Source organism: Scophthalmus maximus, chromosome 8 (genome assembly GCF_022379125.1).
Source record: "Scophthalmus maximus strain ysfricsl-2021 chromosome 8, ASM2237912v1, whole genome shotgun sequence".
NCBI classification, from domain to species: Eukaryota; Metazoa; Chordata; class Actinopteri; order Pleuronectiformes; family Scophthalmidae; genus Scophthalmus; species Scophthalmus maximus.
In genome coordinates, this window is record NC_061522.1 from 11,685,001 (window position 1) to 11,697,139 (window position 12,139).

Sequence of the window (12,139 nt, forward strand, 5' to 3'; positions counted from 1 at the left end):
CGAACCTTTGAGAGCCCACAATGTTGATCTTGTGTGAGGAGGGCAATGTCTTGCTGAACCTGCACGCAGCTTCCTGTCTCACTTCTGTCAACACAAGATTTGTACAGTGATAAGTGAAAGAGAAGAGACGTCACAATGTCAGGAGCAATTTCAATTTTTTCACATTTGATCTTTAGATTTTAGCGACGAAACTTTATTTTACGCAAAAAAGATGAAGAGGTGTGTGGTGTTGTTTTAGCCATCGTCTGCGAGTGTCTTTTGTTTCTTCGTTTGTTTTGGGTATGTGTGACTGACCGTAGCGCTTCATTGCTACTGTGTAGTTTTACTAGTGAACAAATTGGAGGCACCAAATCTGCAGCGTGAGACATAAGATATAGCTATATAAACATATACCTATGAACACGGAGCAAAACTGTTAGTTCCTCAGTCTTTCTTGTTTCTGAGTTTTGACATAGTGGTAGGATGGATCCTTTTACGTTTGTAGACCTTAACAGTTGTGCATACACAACTCTAAAGAAGATTCTAATGACGGCTCACCCGCTGGGCTGCCAGCATGCACCGCAGCGGGAGCCTCTCCTCATTTCTGTCTTTCTCTCTCGATCTTTCTGAGGCATTATTGAACCTGAACCACACCAGCTGAAAACAAGGACAGTGCCTTTAGTTTTATATGTCGACAACCCCCCTGACTGACCACAAGTCACTAAAAGATGATTCAGCATCCCTCCCCGCAATTCCTTTAACGCAACTCTGTCTATCTGCCACAGGGTCATAACCCTTCCACAAATACGTAGCAGAGAGTTATTTCAATGCCAATATCAGACAATGATTTTCGTAATATAAATAACATTGCAGCTGTGATATAATGACCTAACCCTGACCTAGCGCCGTGCACCATGCATCACGGTCTTGCATGTCTCCCATCACATGGACATTTCACTCACAGATCCTATCAAAATTTGTACTATGGTTAATGATGAAATTAAAAACTCGTTTTAAGTCATCTTAGCCATTTCTACCAGCATTGAATACCATCCAACTGCTGTAAAATAAAAATAAAAAAATGGTCAGCATTTTCATGTGCTAATGTATTTAGCATTAAGCTCAAAGCACTGCTAGGGTGCTAGGCGGTTAAGTTCAGATCGCAGAGCTGAAGACTGAGTCTTACAGCTAACTGTCATCACCCCCCCATCTGAAATTTCGTTGAGGAAATTTCGTACCATCCATTGAGTTAAAATTTTCAAATTTTTTCCTGTATCGATAATGTGCATGTCTGTGACTGAAATGTCCACGTTTGGCAAGACATCCGTGCAGGACCACGATCCGTGGCATATAGCTTTGGGACGGGGGCTACACACCCTAACCCTGACGAGGAGTGAACACTGATAAAAGGCACAAAATAAACAACAAGGCCAAGAATGCAACAGACATATTACAAGTCTGCTCATTAATAGTTTGTTTTTTCAATCAACCAGAGCATCTAATAAGTGAATTACACCCCACACAAGCACACACTCACACTACTGTAAACATGACGAAATATTGATTGAAAGCCGTTCTCCTTGAGGAGGTGAATCCGGTCGTGCCTTGCGTGCCTGCTCACAGGAAGCAGCGACACCAAACAGGCCAAACCCGACGTCGGTTCTCCGGCGTAGCCAAGAATCCAGAGATACACTAACGGGATTAATGATCAACTATGCATCTCATGGTGACACAGCTTGCCTTGCCATTGCTTTGACCTAACCGGTTCACATGGGGGGAAAGAACAGGTTCTCATTGGCCCGCAGGCGTTTCGATCGGCGGCTGTGACATTGACAGCTGCGATGAGGGTGGGAACTGTCATTGTGGGTGGTACAGTAGGAAGCATGGTAGGAAGAGGCCACACACACACACACACACACACACACACACACACACACACACACACACACACACACACACACACACACACACACACACACACACACACACACACACACACACACACACACACACACACACACACACACACACACACACACACTCTGTCCCTCCCTTTGTCCTTTGCAGAGTGCTGGTGGTGATCGCCCCTCCTCTCATGCCCCAGTGTTCCCCAGGGGAGGCCAAACCTGCTGTGCCATCACAGCTTTTTTTCTCCCCCTCCCTCAGCCCTAATCTCATCATATCTGCAATCGTCTTCCCTTTTTCTCCCCTCCTCTACTCTCCTCCTGTAGCACTGCTACACCACCGGGGAATTAGGAATATTAAAACTATTCCTTTGATTTCAGGCCTGTGACCTTCCTCAAAAAAATCCTCCCTCTTTCTTCAGACAGCCGTATTATCAATCCGTTTTCTCCCCCTTCGCTCTTACTTTTCTCTCCGACTATTCATACACGATGCTCACTGTCCTGTCAGAAATTCTGCATAGGAATGAAGCAGGGTGTTCTGTGCCAAAGCGAGGCCATATCTTTATTTGGCCAAGAATATTCCGCGAGATCACATCACACATTCTGTTTCCTATCCTTGTGTAGCTGCAGAGCATTTGAAAAACACAAAGAAACACTAGTTTCGGACAAACCGCCAGTTTACTGTCTGTGAATTTTTTTCTTATCCCAGCTCCAAGTCAAATAGGAAACTGAAGTAAATGCAAATTAGTTTTTCTTTCTTTATTATGATTTCTCATCGAGTGCGCACCGCCTTACTGTATCTCAATATGAATCCATGAAGATGGCTACAGCCTTTGTAAAACCTGAGGGGATTTCAGCATCATATCTTGACAGCAATTAGTGGCACAATCTGTTTCATGCTTGCTGATATAACTAGGCTCTGGACAGATCTCATACTGAAGTGTTACAATGTTCTGTACATCTTAATATTATTCAACTGTGGAAGGGAGAAGTACACACGACTCAGCCTACAAAAATCAACTGTGCTTTCTAAGCAGATGTTTCAATCACAAAAAAAAAGACAAAAAAAATTGAACATGATTTTTCACCTTACTGTGGCCTTTCGTGTAACAATCTGGAGTTTTTCGTGTCCATGGCTTCCTATCTGGGGTGTTAGAGAGATATTTATATCTGTGACGCTGTGAGGAAAAAAATATATACAAACAAACAAATGACAAAAAGAAACATCAGAATACAAGGACAGACGCAAACATGAAATTAGGATTTCAACAGTTCATCTTGCTCCTTTCTTCAAAATCAAAATACGACAAAAAAGAAGACATATCTGTAACATTCACCAAAGCCTGTGATGCCTGTTTTAAATGATAGATTCTTGTACAAAAACATATGAAATATCAGAAAAGACTTAGAGATACAAACACAAAATCAAGATAAGAAATGCCTTCAAATATTCTGGAGGGGAGGATTTAAAAAAAAAAAAAGTAAAAGAAATGCTTCTTTAAGAAAATGTGTATGTTTTTTATTCGATTTTCTAGTAGTTGCAAACAAAAAACTTGGTGTTTTTTCTCTTTGTGTGTTTGTGTGTGTGTTGTCTTAATATTTGAATGTATTTTACTGCAGTGCAAATTTGCCAAAGATATCATATTACTTGATTTCTCTCCTTGATTTTTTGTTTGTTTTTTGTTCCTCAATTGTGACCAATTTTGTTCAGAAAACTGGAAATAAATGGTGAATTTGATATTATGCTTTTTTTTTTAAGATATTTCTATTATTAATTATAATGTTATTTTATTTCCTAGTTTTGGGTTTACTGTGAAATATTAAATTGCAGTTTGCTTGATGCATCTCTTCATACTCGGTCTGTGTACCTGTCCATCCGTCCACCTGAGTGACTGTTGTTGGTGAATTATTCCATTTATGTACCTGTAATGTGAAGCTAAGAAGTAATTATTTGTAAATATTTGCCATAATTTTATTGGTCCTTCAGAATAAAAAAAAATAATTTTTTGAAAGTTGAAAGTTGCGTGTTGATGTTAAGCTGAACATTTACATGACGTCATACAAACAAAACACATAATTACTGCCGTCGTAAATGTCACACAGCCTCAGTACGGGCAGTCGGAGACCTCCAGAGCTGGAGCTTGTTCATGTGTGTGTCTGACCCCACAGCCACACTTCCATCCTGGAGATGTGAATCTTATCGTGGGGTCTGTTTGGGAGGCAAAGGGAGGGTCGCGGCTAACCGCCCCCCCTTCGTCTCACCCCAGCAATCTGAGTGAATGGAGTGTCCCAGTGCTGCAGTCTTGGCTGCTGGCCGAGTCCAGGAGGGGACAGAGGTGTGTGTGTGTGTGTGTGTGTGTGTGTGTGTGTGTGTGTGTGTGTGTGTGTGTGTAGGGAAGCAGGAGGAGGTATCGGGAGAGGGGTGATAATAGGACACAAGCCATGACATGGCGACAACACGGCACACACACAGAAAACAGCACATACCCAGCTTGAGACACAGGCCGGTCTGTCCGCAGCTCTTGGGTGCCTGCCCGCTTTTGTGTGCGGGTCCAGGCTCCTTTTGGTTCCCTGCCAACTAAAAGCAACCATGTAAGGTTGTGTGAGAATACATCATATGATAATGGATAATCTGTTGAGTTAAAGTATCCCTACAGGCCTCATACATAGGCCTACAATTTTATTTATACCATTTTATTTAAAGGGGCGTTGCACCAATTGTCAATGTGTGAGTGACACAGACCACTCATCCTGTGAAATTAGCTTTAAAACATCTCCTTGAAAAAGGGGGCTGAAAAGTTGCTCAAGGGTTGCCAAAGTTACCAACATTGCAATGACACTCTTACCATTTCAGTCTGTATTGTGCCCTAATGGTGTACATCAACTAACAAATTAAGAATTAATCGATATGCTAAAAACTAATTGTCAAACAAACAATCTGAGGAATTCAGGGAAACGGGCATCAAGTGACACAAACACTGTTTTTTTTTTTTTTAAATGATAAACTATTTAGGCTGTAAACAAAAAATAATTGAAAATTATAGGATCAGTTTCAAAACCACTCTGCATCTCGGTTAACAAAAAACAGGAACAATGTTTGTCTGACAGATGCAGCGCTGGTGTATGATCTGTCAGACCAACGTCTGCTCACAGAGCAACAATTTTGACGGGAGTTAAGTTAGAAAGAAGCCCGACACCTTCGGTCCTCTTAACTCTCCTCCGATTTCTCTGGATTACATAACATGACTAGGTACTGACACGTTCTACCTCTCCTCCGTCTCATCCCCCCCCTCCTCCTCTGGCTTCCTATACGAGAGCAGAAGACAGACAACAGTAGTACTTAAGGGGGGCAAAAAGTCATGCAAATTAACGTCAGTCAGCGTTGGTATATTTTGGCCCTCCGGAGCCCCTGTAGAGTGATGTGTGGGGCCAAATGAGTATAATTGGGCCTCAGCTGATTAGTGAAGAGGGGCTCATACAGGAGAGAGAGAGAAGGGGGGCTGGGGTGCAGAGGAGATATGAGGAGAGAAAGAACAGGGCCTTTGAATCAAACAGGGGGAGAAGGAAAATAGAAACAGACAAAACATGCAGAGGAAAAGGACGGAGCAGGGAGAGTGTTAATACACGTGTTGCATATTCATCACTGTTGCTGTGCTTGCATCTCTGCTCTCCTTGGTCTTTACCGTTTCTCTCTCAGTGCATTTGCCCTGTATTCATACTGCATGTCATGCGTTTGAGGTGGAGAAACATTAGACATGCACAACGGTACGTTTGACCATCATTCCTATTATTCACAGTTAAACTATATTCGGCAAGTTCACAGCTGAGACCTGGGAACATGATGACGTTTACTGAAAAGAAGTCCGACATGGCAAGAAACGCAAGCAGTGAGATGATCACACGACTTTTAACGACTGCACCACCAGACAAGAACATCATATTTAAAATGTTTGCCTTGCTACAGTAACTGCTCTTTTACACTAAACAGTATGATGAAGGCTAGGGGGATTGTTGAATTAAAGTCAGATTTGCTGCACATCCTTCCATCATTCCAGGCGCCATACTTTTATGTTACTAGAGGATTTGACATCTTATAGTCCTGAGGGTCACAAGTCAAAAAGACTGACGAGGAACTCTATCCATTTTTGCTACTGGTGTCTGCCGTCATTTTTAATAATTTGTTTTTATAACTGTGCATCTGAAGCAAACCATTCACAGGGTCGGAGAGAAGAAAACCAGTCCTCTGCTGGCCCGTGCTGTTGACCAATCAAATGAAGAGAAACTCTCTGACACTGAAAAAAAGTGGTTTGACCTTATCACATGAGACATTTTGACTTCACTGAATGAGCCTTTACATGCTTCTCATTGCCCTTTACAGCAATGTCCGTGTTCCCCCCGACCCCCACCCACCCACACAAAGTCACAGAGAAGAAATTACAGAATGAGTGTTAAAGAGGAGCGAGGCTTGTTTAACTCATAAAAGCCCACAAATTACTATACGTGTTAGTCCCCCATCTCGGCCCGTCGCTCACAAGCGCTCTCTCACACAGATACTACATGTAACAAATGTCAGACGTGTGTGTGTGTGTGTGTGTGTGGATCAGACCACTGACAGGCGTGGAAGCAGCTTGTTGAACTAATAGCCTTACTAATGTGTCTACACCCCCCACCCCCTTACCTCCCTCACCCACCTCTTCCCTCTGCAAAACTGACATCTATAAACTGAGCGGAGAGACGAGGAAGGGAGAACGGGGAGAAAGGAGGGGAAAAAAGAGAAGAAGAGTGGGTTGACAAGCGGCGGACCCTCTCACCCTACCGTCTGACTCCGTCTATCTCCCCCTCACTCCCTGAGGGTTTGTCTATGAGGATAGTGCTATGATGAATAGGCCTGTCTAAGCTAACCTAGTGGAGACCAATTAGAGAGAGAGAGAGAAAGAAGGAGAGAGGAGAACGATAGAAACAGAAAAACAATGGAAGAAAGTGAGGCACAGGGAGAGAAAGAGACAGAGGGACATGGAGAGGAAGGGCAGAAAAAGAGGACTGAGGTATAAGACAATGTTGTGTGTGTGTGTGTGTGTGTGTGTATACAAGCTGTCAGAGCTGAGGGAGAGGCAACGTGAGACGGGTCGGCCTCCCAAGTCTTAACCTCATCTGCTACTGCAGGAGAGGCTCTGACAGCGGAGACGCACAGACTGGACTGACCCTCACAAAAGAAACGCTGCCTCCTCCTCCTCCTCCAGAGAAACCTTCCTCTGCTGAACTCCTCTGTTCCACGTGTTCCTCCTCCCTCTCTCTCTCTCTCTCTCTCTCTAACTGATTAGTCCATAATCCTTAAGTAACCTAGCTCATTTTCCACCCCAAGTTAAGCAAACTCATTAGGTTTGCAGAGGCTTTAAAACATTTTTTTTTTTATCAAAATATGTACTAATGTTTGCTGCTGTAGGCATCCAAGCTTGTTTGGTCACACTGTGGTGGTTTTGGAATCACCTAAATAAATGAATGTGGGCAGTAGTACACTTCTAGTGTTTCTCTTTTATTCTCGTCTCTGTTTTGTCATTTGATTCACAGACATCTGATGTCAATTTTCATAGTCAACATTTGCCGTCTTTTTTGACATGCACTCTCTGATGTCGGTAAAACTTGCCACAAATAAAAAATAAATAAATAGTACAGCTACTTTTTCTACGGTTAATAAATGTGCTGCCTGTGACGGCACAAACATATGATGAGGATCCCTTTCTGTCTCACAACAGTGTAAACTGTTAGTCCTTTTCATCTTTATTAGGAATTGGATTAGGAATTAAAGAAATTAGGAATTGTGATTTCTTATGCTTTTCTTAGACAGAAATCCTGCTCACTGAGTGACGTTTTAAAGTTCTGGCATCAACAGGTTGTCAGCAGGTGAATTTTGGGAAATGCTGTCCAAGAAAACTGCAAAGATGTATTAAAGTGATCAAAATAAGCAATAAAAGAAAAAATTCTAAATAAAATAATTGCAGTGGTTCAATACTCCAGAACATTTACTCGGACACAATAATGTTTGGTAAGAAACGCTTAACTAAATATCAATAATGGTCATGTGGAAATCACTCCGTCATCATCCACCTAACTTGTAATAACTAGCATCAGGTCAAAAGCATCGAGTGTTTCTTCTTTGAACTTCAACCTTCAAGTCCTACATACCAGAAGTAAAGCTGTACTATTCTGAACGCTCAAACATCAAGTTTGGCACAAGTCTGAATTCTAACCAAAACGCTGAGGCCCCTATTAAATCTGTTGCTCAAGTAATTAGGCAGGTTTAATGGATGGTGTTATACTGTCAAACACATTAGTTCAAACCCTCACATGATGAACTGTACAAATATACAACTGTCTTAAGTTTTTCTGAAAACAGGATCGTTTTGAAGTCCTAAACATTGGGACCTTTGCCACCACTATCCAGTGTCCCCCATAACATGAACACTGCAACAATCTGTAAAACCTTGGCTCCATATGCAGCTTCAGTCTGGCCAGGGATCAAATCCCCACCAGCTCTTCCTCCTCACCCCGTGTCTGCCAAGCTAATTTTCCTCCTTCAAACAAAACATTTGATAAATGGCCTCCTCGCTCTACACTTTCAAAATGGGAAAAACGCTCCCCATCCCTCTCTTCCTCCCTTCTCAACTCGATCTCTGTCGGCCTCCGCCCCATCTGCGAGACAATTACAAACATCCCACTTCCCATTTATCACCAACAATTAAACAGCATAGACGCAGGCTACTTCATAAGCAGAGAGGAGAGCGGCAGCAGACGAATGCGAGCGGAATGAAGTAGAGTCAACAGTGAGAAAGAGAGAGGAAGGCTGACAGCACAATTAAGGTTTTTAATTCTCTGCTTGAGTGGGCCGGTCCAGTCTTTATGCTAATTAGGATGCCACGGCCATATAATAAATCTCTATGATCCAGCCTCATTTCCCCTCTGTCTCTTTGTCTGTCTTCACACACACAGACAGACACAGACAGACACAGACAGACACAGACAGACACAGAGAGAGAGAGAGAGAGAGAGAGAGAGAGAGAGAGAGAGAGAGAGAGAGAGAGAGAGAGAGAGAGAGAGAGAAACTTCACCCATTACTTTTTATGGCTACACCCTTCGGCAGGAGTGTTAATAGTTTTTGATAAAATAGTTTTCTCGTGCCATTTTTTACGGCTTCCCTGAGATCGGAGAGCCACAGCGTGTCAGCACACACCGTTTACTGGTTGGCTGAGCAACCGCCGCCTTGGCTCGACGCCTGTACCACATCTAGTTTCTCTCCCTGTTAACTCCCTTTATTAGTGTTTTTCAGGAATGTGGTTTGCATGCCTTGCGCTGCTGGACTGCACAGTGCACATACACACTCTGACGCAATGAACGCAGAAGATATTTCTCTTATCCGCTCATCTCCATTTGACAGACATGTCTAATGATAACATCTGCGGATGTAAAGAAAAACAGCACAACAATCCGCAGATAATTGGGAGCCACATTTAATGACGAGGAGGGAGAAAATGGGAGAGATAGATAAGTGGACAGCAGCGGGCTTTTTGTAGAAGGTCCAACTAGCAGAAGTATTTTCAACCTCATTTAGGTCACAAGGACACACACGAATCAGGCCTTTGTTCATTGCAAAGCCAATTTAAAAATAGAATCTATGTATAAATCAACTACAGTTGTAGGCTCATTAGATAAATGAAGGTGAACGCTGGTCCAAACAAACTTGGGGTTGAAACATGACAATTTTACAGAGGAACTCACTGGTGCTGTGCAACTGTGTGACCAAACATCCTCACTTTGGTTCTGGTGAGACAGCTCTCCCGTTTCTTCTGCTGGCACAAGCCTGTCTTCACAGCGGCGTCGCTGTCAGCCATTTTGTGCCGTTCGAGGGTCAAAATGGCCACAACGCAAACCACCAGGGCCAGGTGAATCAGGTACAGGGCGACATGGAGGCAAGTCAGCAGCGCCGAGATGCAGACGGACGCAACGCACCAAGGCCAGGCCAGGAGCAGAAGGAGGGTGTTCTGGAAGGAGCTGAGGACAAGAGCCGGGACGGACAGGACGAGTCGGAGCAGCGTGGATGCCGACCAGGAGTACAGGGACAGAGGAGACAGGAGGAGAGACACGGCTGCCTTACTCAGGGATGTGGCCTAATAAAAAAAAGAAAATTCAAAGTGGACATGGGATATGATCATGATGATCAAAAGGAATTCTAATTTGTTTTTAACCCTTGATGACAGTGAAAACAAGCTGTGGACACAAAACTGAAGTCATATTTTAAGTTGCTAACGGTTACTAACTTAGACATCTTACAGACACAGAGCAACATTATCATTCATTTGGAGTTGTGTTTCTGGATTGTCGAGTCCTTTTTTTGTTTTTGTGTGTATTTACATTACCAATATTTAGTTCTTTAGCTGTGAAATACTGGGTAATATTGGGACCCCTGGGGCTCCTGACCCACAGATTGGGAACTTCAGGACTGTATCTGGGCCTAATCAGTTTCTCCAGTGTATTTTTACCTCACAAGGATCTCCATGCAACGGGTCCCTCGATGTCTGCGCCTTGTGAAGCCCTGAAACAACAGATATACAGACAGGAGAACAACAAAGAAATTGAAGTGTCATGCAGCAAAAACAGCAAGCAAAACTGTTGGACCGTATCAGTGTAATAGCACTCCTCAAGAAACATAAACTCACATAGGAAAAGGAGGACGAGAGCGATTGCCAGCAGAAGCCTCATTTCTCCCACACGCCTCTACACCCTCAAAACTGAAAAACAAGCAAAGCAAGTGATACACAAATCTTCTCCAGCGTTTTGCACATGCTTGCGGGACAGGGCCTGTACATTTTATCAACTTGATGACAGCAGTTTATCAAAGATTGAAAAACCTCTACTCACCCAACAACACTGCCACCAAACTGGACGTAGTTTGTCAGCTCACACCTGCTCCTGACAGTGACAAGTCCCACCTTCGTTTCCCACTGCCTTATATTCTGCAGACTTTCTCAGCTTTAATTCATTAATCCTCCTCAAGCCATTGTGCAAGACTTTTCCTCCAGGATACAAGCAGGCCTGGACTGAACCAGTGCACAAGTCTAGATCGGGGAGTGCAGTGCCCCCTGTGTGAATGGAGGAACAGTGACAGCAATCACAGATCAATGGGCTTCTTCTTTTTTTTTGGAAAGGTGAAAACCTTGGACAACTGACCTGCTTGGTTAGTTTTGCATTCATCATCAACTCAACAAAAATACAAATGCAACTTGATAATACACAGCCAAAATATTTCATTAGTCATAGTCACAGGTCATAGGTGACTGCGAATCTGCAGCAGCCGCAGGTTCGGTTCTGACAGGAGAGCACGTAGACGGCTCTGTCGAACCACAAGGTTGCAGGAGGAGAAAATAGGGAATGATGAAAAAAGAAAGAAGTCTCTCTGAAATGTGAAGCTGGTGACAGCTGGCTTTCGGTGCAGCTGTTGTCACACACTTTACACACACAAACACAGCTCCGATCCGGCAACCTCCGCCCAGCAGGAGTCATTACCACCACTGGAATAATGAGGATTTTTCTTTCACCCCTGCCCCTCCAACTTTACTCCAACCTTCACCGCTGTCTTAAAATCATCACCCCCCACCCCCCGCCCCCTCTGAAACCATTAAGGTTAAACCCTCCTTATCACCAGCTCAACTCACCATTACCGTTACTCTTCCCCTCCCTGCTGAGACGGCAAGGAGAACATGCCACAAATAAATGCATATCAGCCGCAACGCTGCTAAGACTAAATGGCATCTCGTCTGGGAACAGAGAGAAAGAGACGAGGGCCGTTCCCTCTGTTTTAGTCTGTTCAGACGTTGCAGGCTATGATCATCATTATTTAGTCATAACAATCACGCTCCTACAGCCCTTTCTGTCATAACAATGATCATCCACCATTTTGAGCATCAGAGTGAATCCATTACTGTTCTTTGTTATCAGTTTACTTCAAAACAACACAGAACTTCCAAACACCTGATGTTCAATGAGCCCAAGTTCTAATTTCAAAGGATACACGATGTCATTGCTTTAGCATTATCAGTTATTGGTACCACTATTGGATACAAATGCTGAAAACACACAGTTGTTGATGTTTGCACTATTGTGTTTATCATTTAAAAATGCAAGTGCAGAATGTGAGCTTGGAGTCTGAGAGATCTGAAGTGAGAAAATAATCTAGACACCTTTCACCTCTAATTTTACTGGTG

General features: G+C 43.3%; 1 protein-coding gene across 5 annotated transcripts in view; it reads left to right on the top strand.

Annotated features, from left to right (window-relative positions):
* pax5 (paired box 5) overlaps positions 1 to 3,902 on the top strand; it is a 52,796-nt gene extending 48,894 nt beyond the window's left edge. For all 5 annotated transcript variants that reach the window (XM_035638601.2, XM_035638603.2, XM_035638605.2 and 2 more), the window contains exon 11: positions 1 to 3,902. This exon is cut by the window's left edge and continues 2,416 nt beyond it. The gene's annotated coding sequence lies outside the window, so the exon portion shown is untranslated.
* The last annotated feature ends 8,237 nt before the right edge of the window (positions 3,903 to 12,139 follow it).